The sequence below is a fragment of the Malania oleifera genome, chromosome 5 (assembly GCF_029873635.1).
Source record: "Malania oleifera isolate guangnan ecotype guangnan chromosome 5, ASM2987363v1, whole genome shotgun sequence".
NCBI lineage: Eukaryota > Viridiplantae > Streptophyta > Magnoliopsida > Santalales > Ximeniaceae > Malania > Malania oleifera.
In genome coordinates this window covers 100,875,037-100,896,792 of record NC_080421.1, presented here as the reverse complement: position 1 = coordinate 100,896,792, position 21,756 = coordinate 100,875,037, and the positions used below count along the sequence as shown (strand labels likewise).

General features: G+C 35.3%; 1 protein-coding gene across 1 annotated transcript in view; it reads left to right on the top strand.

Annotated features, from left to right (window-relative positions):
• Positions 1 to 21,756, top strand: part of LOC131155035 (uncharacterized) — a 389,116-nt gene that overhangs the window by 330,533 nt on the left and 36,827 nt on the right. The window lies entirely within an intron of this gene.

Genomic DNA, 21,756 nt, shown 5'->3' with positions numbered 1-21,756 from the left:
AAAGTTCTTATTTTTTAAAATTAGTCTTTGAAAATTAAAATCAAAGAGATTCTTCAAAGGAAAAAATTAAAATATTAGTATTTTTTTTTGGTAGTCCGAGGGAGGTACAATTCTCCTGCTTCCTCGTATCGTCTTCTTGCTCTGGTTCATGCCAAAAACTCCCAACGTTGAGGGTTTCTATAGTTGGTCTCTGTAGTTATTTATATGCTGACAATCTTTGATGTCATGCTTGTGAGATTGTGGTACTGATGATATTTCTGTAGCTGTTGTCTGGACCCTGGGCCATAGTTGTTCTTGGGTCTTCATTTGTCTACGATAATATTTTGTCACTTTTGTTCGTCCTCTTGAAGCTTATGTGGGGTTGAAGCACTCGAACTTCCTTTCAAGACATTAAGACCTTTCTCTTTTTCTCCTTGTGCTTCTTTTACTGTATTTTTCCTATCCCACACTATCTATTACGTTGCAGTACTTTGCTCATTCAAAAAGGTTGTGTAGAGACTTTTCAGATACAGAAAAATCGAAATTGGATGTATGGAGTCCGTGGGCCAATGTGGTTTGTTAATTTGTGACCTAAATTATGGTCTTAAAGAGTCTCTAGGTTGAAACACCCCTTTAGGATTTTGTTGGATCTCTGTATGGCTGGGTAGCAGGTGTGTCATCTGCGAAACCTCCTACTACTGATATAATGGTAATTAATAAAACATTGAATTACCTGAACATGCAGAAGTTGGCCAGCCTAAGCTAGCTTGCCTTCAAGATTTTTACATCTGCTGCAGCCTACATGTTTCTCTGGTCTGGTCACTGCAGTAAGGTGAATCATCTTCTTTTTGAGAATCATAGCCGCGGAGTTTCATTTCCTTTTCCTATTTCTATTTGTTAGCAGCCGAGGATTGCCTTGTGAAGTCGATTCAACCTAAATATATGTTACTGTCGGAAGCATATTATGCTACCTAGTTTTACTCAATGTCAACTGTTGATATGGGTTTCTATTTGGAGTATGCATAAATATCTCTAGTAGCATTAGACTTTTCTTAATAATGATGCCTACTTACAAATATCGTTAATTTATTATAGATATAGATGAGATTTTTTTGAAGAAAGAGAGAAGTGCCAAGAAAAAAAAAATCTTCCTATAAACTAAAAATCAGAACATCATTGCCCACAAGTCATGTTGAAGGTATGAAAAGGATAATCTTTTGAAGCAACTAGTAAGAAGTTCGATAAGAGGATTGCATTAGTTCGTCCACTCCTAGATTGGGCAATAAGGCTCAAAGAATCATAATTACTCATTAAGTCCACAGCGAGGCCAAACATTGGATCTTATCCCGTAGCATATGCAAAAACATTTTCTTTCTTGTGAATATATGCATGTACTGCTCTAATCAAAATACCCATAAAATAATATATAAAAAAACCACACCTCGATAATGCCAAACCATCTCTACTTCTCCTAAATCCATGAACAAAGGGTAAAAAGTTCTCTAGCAATTCAAAAAATACCCTATTCTCTCCAAAATAGAAAATAAAAAAAATATTCCACAACTTCCAAGATAGAACGGGTGAGAAACGAATTTTAAATTGTCAAAACATGAACAATATCAATAAATAGCTAAAAAAATTAAAAAGTTTCCCATGTACGTTGCAACAGATTGTTAGTAATCTATTAGGAACTAACCAAATAGAAGTCTTAATCTTAGGGGGAATATTGGTCTTCTAATTAATTATAATATGATAGCATGAAACAAATGGATGTTTGTATATGTCAAGTGCTCAAAAATATATTTACAAAAATACTCCCTTAAAAAATAAGTACCTTCAATTGACAGTTCATCCCAAAAGGACGACTACCCTCCAATAAACATAATAAGTAAGTAAACTCCAATAGTTCGCTGCACGAAGAGAACTATGAAAATGGAAGTATTGAGAGATGTCACCTTTAAGCATAATAATGGAGGCTCGAGACCACTTTTTTTTTGTCAATAGGAAGTCCATATTGGACTTGGGCTACACAATAGGAGGTAACCTATCTTCCATCCTATATCCCTTCCCACCCCTCTCAAGATTTGAATCCAAGACCCCCAATAAGGATGTCTCTAACTTTGACCACTAAAATGCCTAATGACTAAGAACAAGAATGTTAACCAAGAATGAAGCCTCGATCCTCACGTCCACAGGTTATTGACGATAACTTGTGATCAAGGGATACAAAGGCTTCAAAGACCCTCCCCTCGAATGCATCTAAGGGCCTTCTAGGGCGCTCAAGTTAGAATTATGATAGAGTAATAAACAATTGTAACCATAGTGCTGTATAAATTGTATTTGCACAGCGGAATATCAATGCAGCAATCAATGATAAAGTTTCAGAGAACACAACTATTGAATTTTTGAGTCTGATCCCTGTTTTGATGCTGACAAAACACTAGTTTCTTATGTGTATTTTTAAGTGTTTGAACATGTTTACTATCAACACACACATAAGGCAAAAGGGAAATGGAAGCCAGAAAACTTAAAACTTACTTCAACTGGCGCATTCCATGGAGTGAAGAGCAAAAGAAGAAAACATTTTGTTTTTAATTGTATTGTATTTATATTTTTATATCTATGGTCTGTAATAATGCATGCATCTGCATGATATGTTTGAATGCTCAGAACGACCGTAGATAGACCTTAGAGACCAACACATTTAACTAAAAACCTTTTTCTAAAAAGACAAATCATACAAAGTTTTTGGAATAACTTTATGGTCAAAATCGGGAAAAAAACAATAGTTGACCTATGCCAGATTTTTTGGGCAAAATATTCATTGTTAATGCCCTCGGTCGACCGAACTAAACCAGTAATAACTAGCTTGGTCGACCGAACTACTGTTTACCCAGGAGTCAAAAGTTTGACTTGCCCAGTCGACCGAACCTGTGGTGTTATAATTACCACAGTCGACCGAATAGTTCGGAAGTCAACATTTTGACTTTGGACAGTCGATCGTTTAGGTTTTGAACGTATTGTCGCTAGTCGACCAAACCAACACATGTCTAATTCCTAACTACTTGGTCGACCGAACCTTGTAGTTCACTTTGGCCATAGTCGACTAAACCTAAAGGTATGGTCAACCGACCTTGTCTTGGTCGACCGAACCCACGAAGGGGTTCATAATCGCCCTGATATGGTCGACCAAACTTGCAGTTCAAATTATCCACGGTCGACCGAACTCAGTGATATGGTCGACTGAACGTTTAATATGATCAAATCTCTTGGGTTGGAAATTTTTTAAGAGCTAAAATGTCATCAATTTTTTAATTAAATTTTTTCAAAATACCGAGTGTATCCCTAGCGGTCATATTTTTCGGAAAGTCTATAAATACCCCCTCATTACTCCAAATTAGCAACTTTGATTAACTCCAAATTCTCTCTAAACCTTTTGTTAATCAAAGTTCCCCCCAAACCAATTTTTATTGATAAAATCATTTCTTTAGGGCATATTTTTATCAAAACTCTTCCACTCTCTTTCCATTTATTTATTTCAAAATTTATTTTGAAGGAGAGCGTATTTATTTTGGGCATTTATTTTATATTTATTTACATTTACTATCATTTGCATCTTCATTTATTAAAATCATTTTTGAGAGTAGCGTTAAGATTTCTTCCAGTTAATTTTCTTGATAAACATTTTTGGAAGAAATCCTTTATTGCACAAATATTTTTCTTGAGCTTAAACTTCATATTCTTCAAATATTTTTATTAGCAAAAATCTTTGTTGGACAACATAAGAATCATTTTGATATTTTCATATGTTTTATTTGTGCATTAATTATTTAGATAAGCACCATTTAGTCTATTGAGCTTAACTCATATCATATGAGAGTGCATGTATTGAGCTATACTGTTGTACATGATCTGCTTAGTATAGAAGCATTGTCTTTGTACACAAATTTTATTGAATATCTGTTGTATTCCCGACGTGTGGTTGCAAGAGGGAGACTAGTCCTATGAAAAGTTTCGGATTTGCTCAAACCCGGTTAGTAGAGCACCAGATTAGTTTAAACCCGATTAGGAGAACTAGGAGATTCACCCTCCTGGGAAAGTGTGCAAGGTGTTGGTTCCACCCGGTAAGTGAGCTGGGGAATGTCCGCCCTGGAAGGACATTGTAAACAATTTCTGCTCCACCTGTAAATGATCAGGGTTAGTGGAATCCTTGGGGGGTATGCCCACGGCGGGGACTTAGGCCGGTTTGGCCAAACCTTGATAACAAATATCGTGTGTCTCTCTCTTCCTATCTCATTTTAATTTTCGCACTTAAATTATTAGCATGCACACACTTAAATTAAATGAGATATACTGTACACATATATGACTACACTCATGGTTTAATTATTTTACATACACGTTTGTATTATGAATGAGATATGATTTGTGGTGAATCGGAGAAATGTTTATGTTAGCTTTACTGTAATCCCAAGAGGAGGGTTGAATTGGTATTTTAAAATTTCTTACTTAGGTCAATTAACCAGCAGTAGTATTTCACAACCCTAAGGTCAATTTAGTGCAGATATAAAATAAATTTATATATATATATATATATATATATATATATGCTGAAATTAAATTACACAAGTGAGCTAATTATGTATGCAAGGTAAAGTAGATAAAGAGAGATAACACCAGATATGTTGTCGAGGTTCAGTAAACTACCTATGTCCCCGCTTTGGCTCACAGGCACAAGGGTTACACTAAGATTGACTTAACTGGATGGACCAGCACCTAATACAACCAAGTCAATTAACGGGGTTGATCTCAACCTACACAATCATTCTGGGCTAGATTATCACCCCTTCATGTCATGCTTAGAATGCAACAGATTCACAATATAGTTTGCATACAATATGTATGCTTCTCAATCAAGCAAATTTGTACCAGTATAATCAATACACTACCTTATGATAAGATATGATAAGTTCAATGTAGTTTTAATGTCAACTCTAAAAAATAAAGCCAGTAAAGCAATCAGTACGTGAGAGTGTATGTGTTAAGGCCTTTGTATCAAAATGATAATGCTAATCACAAAAAGCAGTAACAAAGATCACAAGCACACTTCAAATATCTTCAACAAAGATTTTTCTTAAATAAACCACAAGAGATATTTGAAATCGGTTTGTAAAAAAGTATTTCACAAACAAAATGCAATACAAGCTCTTGAGTATTGCAATGATTATGCAAAATTCACAAGCTCAAAGAAGTTTTTCTTACGGAAGACTTATTAACGAAGTTTCCTAGAAAAACTTGAAGCTTACTCTCAAAATAAAATGAATCTCAATCAAAACAAGCAAATAGGAGTGTAAGCTTAATGAGTTGAACACAAGAACACTCTTACTAATTGATTTTCGCAATATGGATGAGTAAGAATGAAAGTAGGAGACTTGAATATGAGAAATGGGATTTTTGAATTTCAGAGAAAATATGCTAATCGTATTTGCTAATATTGTCCTAATCCATGCAAATAAGGGGGTATATATAGACACCCCTGAAATTATAACCGTTTGGCACTTATCTGGTATTTTTAGAAAAGTTTAAATAAGGTTAATAAAAATTAATGGCATTTTAACCTCAATAAAATTTGAGCAACCCGAGAGGGTTGGTTGACCATTTTTATGGTTCGGTTGACCGGGTTGCCCAATTAGGTCGACTAGGATGAATTTGAACTAGGAAGATGGTCGACCAAGCTTAAGACAATTTTCAAAACCTCCGAGGTTCGATCGACCAGATTGAGTTTGGTTGACCAAACTTGGATGTTTGATTGGCTAGATTGAGTTCGATTGGTCGAATTTGGATTTTCAGTCAACCAGAGCGTTGGGATCACCCCACGTGCCAGTTCGGTCAACCAGGACGTTGCTGCTTATTTTGAGGTCGGTCAGCTGAAGGGTCAAACCATTGACCCTAGGGAGGTTCAGTCGACTGAAGTACTCAGAGTGTTGGGGTTGGGTCAACCAAACATGCCAACTTTGTGCATTTCGGTCATATTCTTCTTATGAAGTTGTCTCTATTCATATGATAATTAATTCTAAGATTATGGGGGATATTTTCATGCAATATTGTGGGTCCTATTGTCAATTTAAGACCTTTGAGCTTATCTATCCTATCATGCAAGCGATGCATTAATTATTACAGACATTTCCTATATTACTATTACAGACCCGAATAAGGCATGATATAAATTACAATAAAAATAAACATTCAGGATCTTTAGTCTTCAAGTCTTCACAAGCCATCAAATGATCTTATTGATATGAACCTGCACACAAACTTGATAGACATTAAATACCTGAGTATTTTTCATAATCAAAACAGGGTATGACCTATCAGGTCAACATTCTACCCATTTTTTATGATGACAAATACATCATGCAAAAGTGGGTACAGCCTTGAAAGGCTCCCCGTGATAGTATGCGCAATGAGAATGTTTAAAGATTTAGAGTTCAAACATTTTTTTAAAAAGTACCTAATTTTGCTTCTTCTCCCCCTTTTGGCAACAACAAAAAGAGCTATGAAAAATATAAGGCACATAGGCATAGGCGTTGAGTATGAATCATTTAAATGCAAGACATGTTTGGAAAAGTTTTTAAAATTTTCGGTAGCATGCCGTTTGAAAATAAAGCATTTTTCCCGAAAATACTTATCAAAATGACCTGATTGAGTTTTAAATTAACAATTTATCCATAACTACTAACTCAAATAGTCCAGTATGATCAAGACGGAAAACATAAATGTAGTTATCAATCACGCAAGAGATATTATAACCATGCATTGCAAATCACAACCAAATTCATGAAGCATAATGCAATGAAAGATTTAAAATTTTCAAAGCCATATGTTTTCTGTGCTAAAAGACTTCCCCTAGGTTTATGCACTTTAACATAAATCTATATGGCTTTTCTACTATGCATCAAATCTAGCTTATGTCTAATCTGTATGAACCTATCTTCCTGAAGAGGTTTGGTGAAAATAGCAACCCACTGCTCACTAATGCACACAAACTCAAGTGCCACATCCCCTTTTTGCACATAATCATGAATGAAATGGTGTTTAATCTCATTATGTTTGAATTGTGAATGTGAGATAGGACTTTTAGAGATGTTGATTGCACTAGTATTGTCACATTTGATTGGAACCGTATCGTAGTACAATCCAAAATCCATGAGTTGTTGCTTCATGTAAAGCATTTGAGCGCAACAACTTCCATCCGCAATATATTCTGCCTCGACTATGGATAAGACAACTGAGTTATGTTTCTTGGAGAACCAAGAAACTAGAGATTGTCCTAAATAGTGACAAGTGTCACTAGTACTCTTCCTATCAACCTTACTACCGACAAAGTCAATATCAGTGTAACTAACAATCTCAAATGTGGTACGCTTAGGGTACCATAATCCCAATTCTACAGTCCTAACTAGGTACCTAAGTATTCTTTTCACAACCAATAGATGAGACTCCTTAGGAGCGTCCTGAAACCTAGCACACATACACACACTAAACATGATATCAGATCGACTAGATGTAAGGTATATGAGACTAGCAATCATGCCACAATATAATTTCACATCAACAAGGATGTCTTGCTCATCTTTATTAAGTTTTGTGGAAGAACTCATAGGAGTACCCAAGAATTTTACTATATTCCATATTAAATTTCTTGAGCAAGTCCCGAACATATTTAGATTGGCATATAAAAGTTCCATGTTTAGCCTGTTTAATTTGAAGTCCTAAGAAGAAACTCAGTTCACCCATCATGCTCATTTCGAATTCACTTTGCATGCACTTGGCAAACTCATTACACAAATCATCATTATTTGCTCCAAAAATAATATCATCAACATAAATTTGAACAAGGAGCATATCATCATTTTTAGATTTAATGAAAAGTGTAGTGTCAATTTTGCCCCGGGTAAACCCATTTTCTAATAGAAAAACCACTAAGCCTCTCATACCAAGCTTTAGGAGTTTGTTTCAATCCGTTCAAGGCTTTGGACAATCGATAAACATAATTAGGATTTTTATGATTTTCAAAACCGGATGCTTGTTCTACATACACTTCTTCATTTATATAGCCATTTAAGAAAGCGCTTTTAACATCCATTTGGTACATTTAAAGTTCTTAAAAGCGGCATAAGCAAGCAACATACAGATAGCCTCCATTCTAGCTACGGGAGCATAGGTTTCCTCAAAATCTATCCCTTCTTCTTGATTATATCCATGGGCAACTAATCTAGCTTCATTTCTGGTTACTACCCCATTTTCGTCCTTTTTATTTCCATATACCCATTTAGTTCCAATAATAGTATGATCGTTAGGCCTAAGAACTAGGGACCAAACTTTGCTTCTTTCAAATTAGTTAAGCTCTTCTTGCATAGACAATACCCAAGACTCATCCTCTATGACTTCCTTAATATTTTTGGGTTCTTCCTTGGATATAAATGCAAAATGACTCACTGGGTTTCTTAAGGAGGATCAGGTGGCTACACCACGTGAAGGCTCACTTATAATTTGATCTAAAGGGTGGTTCCTAATGAACTTCCAATCCCTAGGCAATTCTTGAACCTTACTTTCAACTTTATTTTCTTCAATTGATTTATTATTTCTGATTTTGTCCACATTATTTTCAATAGATAGCTTATCTAATTCCTTTCTAATATCAATATTATCTTCATCACCTCTTTTAAAAAATAGATTAGATTCATCAAACACAACATGAATAGATTCAATAACCGTAAATGTTCTTTTATTAAAAACTCTATATGCTTTACTATTAAGTGAGTAACCTAGGAAAATACCTTCATCAGATTTAGAGTCAAATTTCCCCAGGTGTTCATTGTCTCTAAGTACAAAGCACTTACAACCAAAGACATGAAAATAGGAAATGTTGGGTCTATAGTTGTTCCACAATTAATATGGAGTCTTATTAAGTGAGGGCCTGATTAATACTCTGTTCATTACATAATAAGCAGTGTTCACTGCTTCGGCTTAGAAATATTTGGGTAATTTGTGTTCATTAAGCATAGTCCTACCCATTTCTTGCAAGGACCTATTCTTTGTTTCTACAACTCCATTTTGTTGTGGGATCCTAGGTGCAGAAAAATTTTGTGAAATTTCCTCTAGGTCACAATAGTTTTCTATGCCATCATTTTTTAATTCAGTTTCCTTATCACTTCTTATGCGTGTGATTTTGTAGCCTTTTTCATTCTAAATTCTTCTACATAGTTTAGTGAATTGTTCACAAGATTCATCTTTATGAGAAAGAAATAGCACCCATGTGAACCTAAAAAATCATCCACAATAACAAAAACATATAATTTTTTATCTAAACTTTGAACTTGATTAGGACCAAATAAATCTAAGTGTAGCATTTCAAGTGGTCTAATGGTGGATATGAATTTCTTTTTCTTAAAACTTGATTTAGTTTGCTTACCCATTTGACATGCATCACACATTTTATCTTTTACAAAATGTGTTTTTGGCAAGCCTTTGACTAAATCTTTCTTTAAAAGTTTTGACAAAAGATACATACTAGCATGTTCTAAGTGTCTATGCCACAACCAACTAGCTTCGTTTATTGCAAAAAAGCATGTAACTTGTTGAGAAGCTAAATTATCAAAACTAGTGGTGTATACATTTTCATAACGTTTAGCAGTAAAAAGTACTTTATTATCAGATTTACTCTCAACAATGCATTTATCATTTTCAAAAGATATTTTATACCCTTTATCACGCAATTGATTGATACTTAACAAATTATGTTTCAAGCCATCAACAAGCAATATATTATCAATAACAAGAGAAGGTTCCTTACCAACCTTACCTACGCCGATGATTTTCCCTTTTGTGTTATCCCCGAATGTCACGAATCCTCCTTCCCTGGGAGTGATGGATGCAAACTTGGCCTTGTCGCCGGTCATGTGCCATGAGTAGCCGCTATCCAAGCCCCATTTATCCTTAGAAGAGGACGACCTTAAACTCACCTGCAAAAATATCTAAGTAACTGACGCTGGTCCCCAAATTTTGTTGGGTCCAAAGGGGTTAGTTCCTTATTCACTTTTGACTCTCCACACCTTTTTAATTTTTACATGCTTGTTTATAAATGGACAGTCAAACTGAATGTGACCAATCTGTTTACATTTAAAACATATCAATCGACATCGAGGATCTTTAGGTGGAATTTGGGAGTTTGATTTTTGAGTAAAGTGTCCCAAGTAAAAATTAAGTCGTCTCACGTTTTCAATACCATTAAAACCGAGACCTTCTTTACTAAAAGTGTCATGCCCCGAACCCGAAAATGGGCCCAAGGGTATGATTTAGTAACCTAACTTGTCTTTGTATCATAAAACATCCATGCTACTACACAATATAAAGGTTTGACCCCGTAGGCTTCACATATACCCTATCCATCATCACATACACAGTATATATGCAGCAAAAAATTCAACCTAATACATTCATAAAAACATACCTCGGGTGTCTACATAACCCAAAATGACAACCCGACCAAGGATCAATACTTACACAAGTACTTCTATACAGCTAACTAACCACCACGCTCCTGAAACGAAGGACGCTAGTGTCGGCTACTTGAAGGACCTAAAAAATATTTGTGTGATAGGGGTGAGACACCTCTCAGTAAGGGAGAAACAAGTTATATCAGTGTGTGGATACATGATTGTTATTTCAACAGCAAATATACATTTCACAATACCAGTATTTTCACAAATATAGTTCCAGTATACATATGATACAAAGCAATACGATTTGGTGTCGTCACACCCTTCGACCTAAGCCAAACTATCTGGTGGTATTTCACACCCTTCGGCAAAAGCCAGACTGTTTGGTGGTATTTTACACCCTTCGAAAAAAGTCGGTGCCCCTAGTAACCTGGCATAACATAAGCCCCCACAGTGTTGAAATGGTGCAAGTCTGGTGCTTTCACACCCTTTGATAAAAATCAGTCGATCTAGTGGTATTGCGCACTCTTTGGCAAAAGCCGGACATCAAAGTCTGCAGTCTTATTCCGACTCGGTTCAATATCTCAGCCTACGGCGTTTTAATCCAGCCCGCTTTGATATATCTCCATCGGTATTATCCCGCCACGGCATTTTCACAAAACCTGAAATATTTTGAAACTCACATCCCTATATCTCATTTGTACGGTAGTTAACCGACACGCTTTACTACTAAATACATAATTCAAATTCACCATCTCATTCCACATTCATTTGGGTAAACAAACAATCACATATCAGGTATTCCAAAAAATACGGTTTAAAATAATCAAAGGCACGATCATCTCTATATCACAGTTTATACCAATATAAAATTTTCCAACAAAAACAGAGATGATACCTGAAACCCTCAATTTTTCCAAAAAACAGTAAACTGAAATCCCATAATTTCACCTGATAGATTTTTCCAAATAAGTAACCAAAACATCCATAGAATCATAAACCACAGTTTTACCAATTCAGATTACAAAAACAACTTATATAAACAGAAATCCCTTACCTTTCCCGAAAATCGAAACAAGAACTTAATCGGTCCAAAACAACAACACGGGACCCCCAAAACCTAAAAATCGAAGAACAATATTTCAATATACTCACAACTACTACATATCTACCAAACCAGAAAAGAAATTAGACTTTTACCTTGATTTTGGATCAAAACCCGAAAATCCTCGAAACAAAATTTCGATCCACTATAAATGTAAAGATTCCCCTCCTGATCCACGTAGTAATGTCGGATCTTTGATTCAGGTAATAGACGGCCCAAAACCCTAGAGAGAGTAGTTTGAGTTCTAGAGAGAGAGAGAGAGAGAGAGGATTTTAGTTTACTTAGCAATGAAGAAATGAATAGATAGCCAAACACGTCGATGAGACAGCGTCCTCGTCGACGAGCATAAGAAGGGAGTTCGTCGACAACGGAATTGCCTCGTCGACGAGCCCGAGATTTCAGAATTTCCCAAAATCCCTCGACATCCTCTCGTCGATGAATCTCTAAATCTCATCGCCAAACTGTAGAAGAGACCTCGTCGACAAGAAAAGGAGCCTTGTCGACAAGCCCTACTAGTTTTCCCTTTTTAATTTTTTTCATCCTTTCTTATTTATTTAATTCAAAATTCTCGGGTCGAGTTCTTATAAAGAGAGTTTCTTTGGGCCCCAAGGAGTTTTTTTAAATTGCATTGGCCCTCAGTAAATTTATAAATAATTTTGGAACTATCCTCCAATTTTTCAAGTTCTTCTCTTCTTGCTAAGCAGAATGAACAATTTTTCCCATTTCAACAAGTTTTGAATAATTTTCACATTTCTTTTTCAAAAAATCATTTTCCTTGGTCATTTTATTTAGCAATTTTGACACATGAATATACTTATATTGCAATTCTTTATAAGTAGGCATGCTATTAGAGTCACAATCATCATCATCAGAACAATATGAAGATAAGGAACCGTAAGACAATACCTCATCACCGTGTGCCATCAAGCACAGATTAGCAACCTCTGAATCACGGCTACTTTTTTTATCCCACGAGGTACCTGCTTTCATGGCTTTCTTCTTTTTCCTAGACTCCTTCTTCAGCAACAAGTAGTCGGGTTTGATGTGTCTGACCTTGTTACAATTGTAACACGTGGGAGCATTTGATTTTTCTTTTCTTTTGCTGGATTCTCCATTCTCAGATACTAAATCTCTGAACTTTCTATATGGCCTACTATTCCTTTTTAAGAACCTGCTGAACTTCCTAGTAAGCATAGCCATGTCATCTCCATATTCAGGTTCACTGCACTTACTAAAAGTATTAGTAGACGTTTTTAAGGCAGTCACTTTCTTCATTCTATTGTGCTCATTTAGTCTCTCATTAATAGCTAACCCATAGTGTGATGCCCCAATTTTTCATACCAAATTTTTTTTTTTCCATATAAACCACACATATCGGCCACGTCAACCACTGATACCATAATACATAACCCAACCTGCAAATGGGTACCAAGTATACATCATACACATATACATAATCCTAACAGCGGAAGTCATTTCATATTCATATATACATCCCACATCGAATACACATACTAGAGTACAAAACCATCCATAAATACAAGTCTAATACAAAACCTCTAAGGAAACCAAACCTCTCTAGCTCAAAATACTCACCCTGGCTACTCAGGGTATCTGCTCCCCTCTATCTCGGAGCTCTATCACTGGGTCTTTTTTGGTTTTTTGAAATATTTAAATGATTGGGTGAGACACATCTAAGTAAGACAAAATAAATTATTTACAGTGTGTGGCAATATGAGATTCATTATATCATAACTTATACGCATACCAGTGTTAGTATTTTTTGAGAAAATATACCATTCCACATTTACTATCATATCGATATGCAAAATAAGTTTTCAAGAAACTTTTATCTCCATTTCCAAAATCATTCAGTATAACCCAAATTTTATCTGTGAAATTCTTGAGAATAGGGAAACTTAATGTAATGATCTGGAAAATTAAAATGATTGAAATAATTATGAAAAAATAATAATAAATAAAATAATAAATGAACAGATAAAAAGAATAATATGAAAGAAAAAATAATAAAATAAAATAAAGTTAGATTAATTATTATTTAGTTGAATTGGTAAATTAATTAAACGTTATTTAATTGAATTAATTAAATTAAGTATATGATATTCATATATATGGGTTTGTAAGGATGAAGGAATATATATACATATATATATATATATATATGTTTATAAAAAAAAGGGTATAATATTATATTATATACTATATATCAATCTGGATGCTTATCATCCAAATTTAATTTAGGATTTGAAGAACAGAGAAGATTCATGCCCTTGGAAGTCCTTCTGCGCGGCTAGCTTGCGGCCGTCTCCGTCTCCTTCTCTCTCTCTCTCTCTCTCTCTCTCTCTATTTCTCAATGGATATTCAGGTGATCGGGAAACGGAAGGTGCCATTGGATTCCTAACTCCGCCACCGACATTTCTTCTGGAGCATATTTGTCATGGGAGTGGCGTAGGCGCCATTCTTGGGGTAAGACAATTTTTTCCTAATTTCTCAATTTCGCTTTAAATCTGCCGTTAAATCGATGATCGGGCACCACCACGTGGTCATAGTCGCTATTGTCATCATTTTGACGCAGGTAAATTTTCAATTAGGATTTTCTAGGCCCCACTCCAAAGCGAGAGTGGGATTTGAAAATTTTGGCAAATTGGTTATATTTGCGGGTATAACTATTTATTTGAAAATTATGGCCCTAGGAAATTTTAAATAATATTTTATTTAGGAATAATTTAATAGAACTAGGGTTTTTGAACCAGGGTCCGGGTGAGCGCCGCAGGCATCTGTGTGGGATTCCTATTGGTGTAGTTTGAGAATTCAGGTAAGGAGAAATTATATATTAAAGCAGATTTTTTGAAATTAAAGGTAATAAATTATGTTATAATATATGTATGTTTTGGTGTGAATTATAAAATGTCAACCATGTAAAATTATATTTTCTAAGCTTAGGACCACTTATTTAGCTATGTATATATGGAAATAAACTGATGAAAGTGAAAAGTGATTTTTGAGGAATTATGTAAGAAATGAAATGTATTTTCAACATATAAATGTTAAATGTGGGTTGGCCTATTTTACAGGAATATGTGTGAATTTTACTGTTAAATTGTGTGGCACAAGATTCTGTGCAAATATATGTTAAATGTATGAAATGCAGACTAAGTAAGTAAAGTATTGAGAATAAAATATGTTATGGACTATGTTGCTTGTGTATGTTAAATGCAACCATGTAAATGTAAGACAGCTAAAAGACAGTCATGTTAGCAGATTCTAGCACACTTCTGTGTAAACTAACTGATGACAGCTGAAAGGAGCTGTAGACTAACTAATGATGGCTAAAGACCAACTGTCGTACGAAGGAAAGAAATGAAAATGCAATTTAATGGCAATGAAATGATAAAGGAATGAAATGACAAATGTGAATTATGTAATGTTGATGATTACGTAAAGTGAAATGCAATGCAATGTTTAAGTTATGAACATGAACAGATGTGTATGATTGAATAATGACAGTTAGGAATAATGTATTATGATATTAGAAATATCTATGTATGTAGAACATGTTACGGTTGGGTGAGGCAAACTCTTCGCCTGAGGGCTTGCTGAGAAAGGCGAGTACACTAGTAGCTTCAAATGTGGTAGTAGCTGCATAACGCACTAGGGCAGAGGGAACCTACTTGTATGAGCGGGTAGATTTCCCTATCCTTAGGGCCTTTGCCGGTAAGTTATTGTTGAACGGTGTGAGTACGAGATCAATCTAACACTTGGGGGCTTGTTGAGTATGGTGAGTGCTCTGGTATGCTTTAATAGTGACCTTCGGGTTACCTAAGTATCAGAGTAGAGGGGTGCTACTTGTATGGGTGGGTAATCACCTTTATCCTTAGATAATCTCGTGTGTTAAATCTCTGCATATGATTGATTAAGTTCAGAGAATGATTTCAGTGTTATGTTAATGATTTGAAAATGTTTTTAAAATAATATCTATTTACCTCATGTTAGCCACACGCTGTTTTAGTATGTTATTTCTTCCCTTACTAAGATGTGTTTCACCCGAATATAATTATTTCTTTTTCAGGACATCCTCGAGGTCGAGCTTATAGAGCTCAAGGGTATTTAGTATTTTTGAGAAACATAAAGAGAAAGGGTATATGTTTGTTAATACTTGGGGATGTATATATTTTATGTTTTATGTCGTTATGTTTTAAGTCAGTTATGAAAGGAATGATTGTGAAAATACTGGAATGTTTGGAGAGGTATGTATTTATGGTAATGCAAGTGTTGGATGGATAGTATGGATGTTATATAGGGGTAGTAAACTCTGGTATTATTGATTATGGTTTTTATATTATATGGAGATTATGTTTATGTTTTTCGCTGCGTATATCATAGATTATAGATTATCAGGGATTTTATCAGGTATAAAGGGTCGGACCCGGGTTTAAGGGTTTGGGGGCGTTACATAATGGTATCAGGGCAAAGATTTTGGGATTTTGAGAATTTAGGGATGATTTATACCAGAGTATAGGAATGAGTTAGGATGAAAAATAGGAGATGGGTAGGTTAGGCGTTAAGAAGTAGGTATGGTGTAGGGAAGTTTAGGATTTTGTCTTATAGCTTGGAGGCAGAAATCCCTTGGCGGACTTCTATGATTTTCTGATTCAGTCGACGGTTTTAGAAAACCATGGCAAATCCATCGACAGTGATGTTTCCTAACCGTGAGATTGATCCTTATGTGGAGATTTTGGATTTTTATTGGATTTAATTTAATTATTATGTTATTTGAAGTTATGATATGGAATTCTTATCTCTTCTCTGTCCTATTTTTAGGATGGATTCTGGAGATGAGAATGTAGAAGCTAAAGGAAGATAGGATTCAGTGAATTCTAGTGAAGAAGAGGACATAGATACCTCTAAGGTGCTACGGGGTATAGTCCGCCAGGTTAGGGCAGAGATGAAGAAGGAACCTAAAGAACAAAACTGTCCATCTACAGGTCAGGGCTACAACATTGAGGAGTTTGAACCCTCCAGCCTTTATAAGAGGACCTAATCCAGTGGCAGCAGAGAATTAGGTATAGGAAATAGAGGAGATTATGACTGTACTCGACTGCATGGACGAATAGAAGGTCTGATATGCCGCTTTCAAGATGACTGAAGAGGTGAAGCGCTGGTGGCTTTCTGCAAAGCTGCTAAAGGATCAGAGGTGGGTAAAGATAGCTCTTACCTTAAAGAGATTCAAGGAGCTGTTCTTTGACAAGTATTTTCCTTCATCTATCAGAGAGGAGAAGATTGAGGAGTTTACTAATCTGACCTAGGGGGATATGACAGTTGCGGAGTATGCGACTAAATTTGTGGAACTGTCGCGTTTTGCTCCATTTTTTATTCCAAATGAAGTATGGAATGCCAGGAAATTTGAGAAAGGCCTGAGGCACAGGATTTACGAGCTGGTGGTCAGGTTTCAGGTCTAGAGTTTTTCAGAATTAGTTGATAAGGTTTCGGTGTTGGAGAAGCGTATCTAGGGCAGCACTAAGCCTTCAGAACAGAAGAAGAGACCTGCACCATCTAGTTTCCAGTCTGAGGCTAGTCAGGGACCAGTGAAGAAAGGGAAGGAAACAGTAGGCTCTGTATGCCCGAAGTGTAATAAGAGGCATAGGGGCAAATGCTGGTTTGGCACTCTAAATTGCTACAGGTGCGGTAAGCCAAGGCATATCAAGAAGGATTGTCGAGAACCATTGCCTATGGTATCTGTTCAGAATCAGGATCAGGGAAAATAGCAGGTACCCCTTGGAAGAGGTGCTCCACCCCGGCTGTACACACTTCGAGCTGAGGAGGATGCTATCAAAGAAGCAGGTATGAGATTATATTTAAGATGGTGATGATTTAACTTAATGAAGAATGATTGAATGGTTAATATGATGATATGTATGTTAAGTTCTTATGATGGTAGTTAGCAAATGAATTTAAGTAATATGAAAGGATATTTAGTTAATAAAATTTCGAGGACAAAATTTCTTAAAGAGAGGAAGCATCCAGATTGATATATAGTATATAATATAATATATTATATTATAACATTATAATATTATACGTTTTTTTTATAAACACACACACACACACACACACACACACACACATATATACACATATGTATGTATTCCTTCATCCTTACATACCCATATATATAAACATATAAATATCATATACTTAATTTAATTAATTCAATTAAATAACGTTTAATTAATTTATTAATTCAACTAAATAATATTTAATTAATTAATTAATTAATAATTAATTTTATTTTTTTATTTTTTTATTTTTTTATTTTTTTATTTTTTTATTTTTTTATTTTTTTTCCTTTCATACTATTCCCTTTATCTGTTCATTTATTATTTTATTTATTATTATTTTTTTCCTAACTATTTCAATCATTTAATTTTTCGGGTCATTACACTTACCCACCCATACAGGCAGCTTCCCTATGTCTTGATATCGTTTGCAGCCTAACCTAATTAACTTGGATTCAGCTACAACTGATACTTATCAGAGCACTCACCTTACTCAGTAAGCCCTCACGCAGTGTGTCTTACTTTTCTTTAATTATTTATTTACTCACACAATTTCATTTCTCACTTTCATTTCATTTCCATTTCCATCTTTTTTTCATTTTCCATTTCCATTTCCATATCTAGCACATGAGTATCCTCGGTAACCCATACACCCATGTTTGTAACTCATGGCTGCCCTGAGGATCTTTCTCCACACCATACTTTCCCCTATGGTCAGGGTTGTGCGGCCCAAAGGTTGGATCTAACCGCGGTTGGCTGACCCGATTAGATCAAATAATACCATATACCTTATGTCTATAGTACGACTGGCCGGCCAAAGCCTTGATCCGGACTCAGGGGGTACAACAACTCTACAATACAACTCAGCGTATGCCACGCCACACGCTCCATGAGCCCGTGTGGTTGCACTGCTCCACTAGCAATGGTACCGTACTCTCAATATCATAACCTATCATTAGGGTTCCCATATTCATCCATCAAGGTTTCCACTGCCACATACCAACAATCATTATATGGTATTGACATTTCCTTCATCACATGTCTATATTTCCGGTGCGGAATTCCACATTTCATTTCTCACAATTTAACTTTCATATTGCAGAATTAACGGTGCAATATTCACATTTCCCATATTTACATTTCCCATAATCATATTTCACATTTTCATATTGTAGAATTAACATTGCAATATTTTCATTTCCCATATTCACATTTCTTAACATCATGTTTCTTATGTTCACATTCCTCATATTCATATTGCAGAATTATGCATTGCAATATACACATTTTAAAATCAGTATTCTCAACACATTTTATCATATAAACATCTCTTTTCACAAATATTCAGTATTTCTCAAAACACATTCACATATTTCACATTTCCTCATTTTCTGAGAAAATATCTTTCCTACATATTTTACTTTCATCATTTCTCATAATTCAATTCTCATACCATAACACATTTCAATATTACATATTTCACAAGGTAATTCATTTATCACAGTTTAAACATTTCCCAACACAATTCATATGCACACAAATTTCATCTGATATTTATATTATAAATAAATTTTAGGTAAAATATCATATACCATTTTCACAAATTTTCCAACCCACAATTTTCATAAAAATACTACTATAATTTATTCACCTTACCTGGCTTATTGAGATGCTCACAACAATACTCAATTTGATGCTCCTCGGCGTTTCCAACTCAAAAGCCTAAAAATCATAATTTTACCAAATTGATCAACTCATTTCCCACAACAATTTCAGTATAATACTACCTACATTTCAAATATTCCAAACAACTCATAATACCCTTAAATCTCTTACTTACCCTAATTTTGGAATAGTACCCAAGTTAGCCTAATCAACAATCTGCTCTGGCAGACTTGTAGAGAATCTCCCCAAGATCAACGTGGCGCCTTCTGATCGTCGAACTGGGGAAGATTAGGGCCGAAAATCTAGAGAGAAGGTAGAACTCGAGCTAGAGAGAGAAAATGTGAGAGAAAAAAAATCTAACTTCCTCGCTAAATCCTAATTTTGGCCTATAAATAGAGTGTTGTTCATGTGGCTTTGTCGACGAGACATGTCACCTTGTCGAAGAGCCCAAGAAGGGAGTTTGTTAATGAAATCGTAACTCTTGTCAACGAAATTCAAGCTTCGCTAAACCCCTCTCGGTAAGTTCCCGTCAACGAGACACGAGTCCATGTAGCCGAGCCCAAGAAGGCTGCTCGTTGATGAGTGCTATGTGTTCGTCGACGAGACCCTATTGAGTCCCTTTAGAAAAATCTTTTTCTCTCCTTTCTTTTATTTACTTAATTTCTATAATTCTTCAAGTCTCTACACATAGGTGATAAGTGAACCTATCAGTTCATCTAGTGACATAACCTTAAGGTCTTTACCCTCAGATATGATCGTAGCCTTTGCTTCCCAAACAGGAGGCAATCCCCTAAGAATTTTCCTAACCATTTCATACGTGGGATATGTCTTACCCAATGCATGCAGTGAATTAATAATGTATGTGAATCTAGTATACATGCTCTGTATGGACTCACCAATGTTCATCCTAAATGCTTCATACTCACTGGTCAACATATCAATCATACTACCTTTCACATCTCTAGTACCCTCATAGGTGACCTATAACTTATCCCATATCTCCTTAGCAGAAGAACATGCCGCAACTATATTAAATTCATTTACATCAAGTCCATAGTAAAGATTATTCATGACAGTAGCATTTAAACTAACAGCTTTCATATCCTCATCAGTATATTCATCTTTTGTCTTAGGGACTTTAGATTCACCTTCAGTTTTCATGGGTATATAGTTTCCCTTAGAGACAACTCTCCACACCTTTCAATCAATGTTCTGAAGGTAAAAATGCATCTTTGTTTCCATAAGGTGTAATTGACACCGCTGAAAACAGGAGGACGTGTGGAAAATGGTCCCTCAAGGAAAGGGGTTACAATGTTATGAGTCATCTAGATCTTTTGCAGAAAAAAGTTTAAGTCTAAGTTACTAGGCTCTGATACCAATTGTTAACTTTACTGTAATCCCAAAAGGGGGGGGGGGATGAATTGGTATTTTAAAATTTCTTACCTAGGTCAATTAACTAGCAGCAGTATTTCACAACCCTAGGGTTAATCTAGTGCAAATATAAAATAAATCAATATATATATATATATATGCTGAAATTAAATTACACAAGTGAGCTAATTACGCATACAAGGTAAAGCAAATAAAGAGAGATAACACCAGATATGTTATCGAGGTTCGGCGAGCTGCCACACATTGGTAATAACATATTTCATCTTACTGAGAGGTGTCTCACCCCAGAAATTCAACCATTTCAGGAAATCCAAACCAACGTGTGGAGCGAGCGTCGAGATAGAGGGGACTTTACTATTGCCCTAACTGCAGGGTACGTTTTTGAGTTGGGAGTTGTATTTTTGGGTATGCCCTTAGGACATTGTGTTTCTTTTGGGAGATGTATATGTATATTTTGAGAAATATTGAAACTCTGGTATTGTAAATAAGGTTAGAGTGTTTTTATGTTTTTCGCTATTTAGATGGTTGGTATTGATGGACAGGTATCCTTGGTACCACTTTGGGACCGAGACGTTATAGTGAAAATTATTATGGGTATCAGAGTAATAAATGTTGTTGCAAAAAGAATATAAAAAAATGGTACTAATTTGGGGGTTATTACAAGTTTGGTATTAGAGCCTAGGTTGCTAGGTTCTATAGACTTTAGTGTGCAGTGGAAAACAATACCAAAGTATAGGAATGAATTTTGATGAGGGTAGAAATTGGTAGATTGAGATTTTGGCAAGTCAATGTGGGAGATTAAGATGAGAATTTATGGTTTTGTCTTGAAATTTGGAGGCAAAAACTTCAGGGTGGTTTTTGTGATTTTCCTGGGGTGAGGATTTCAGGAAAGTCATGGTAAGCTATAGTCGATTTTTGTTTCTGAATGGTAAACTTGAGCCTCAAATTAGCGAATTGGTGGTATAAAGATATGTTATGATTCTTAGTTAGATTAATGTAAGAATTGTATTATAAAGTTAGGATTCTCAGATTATTC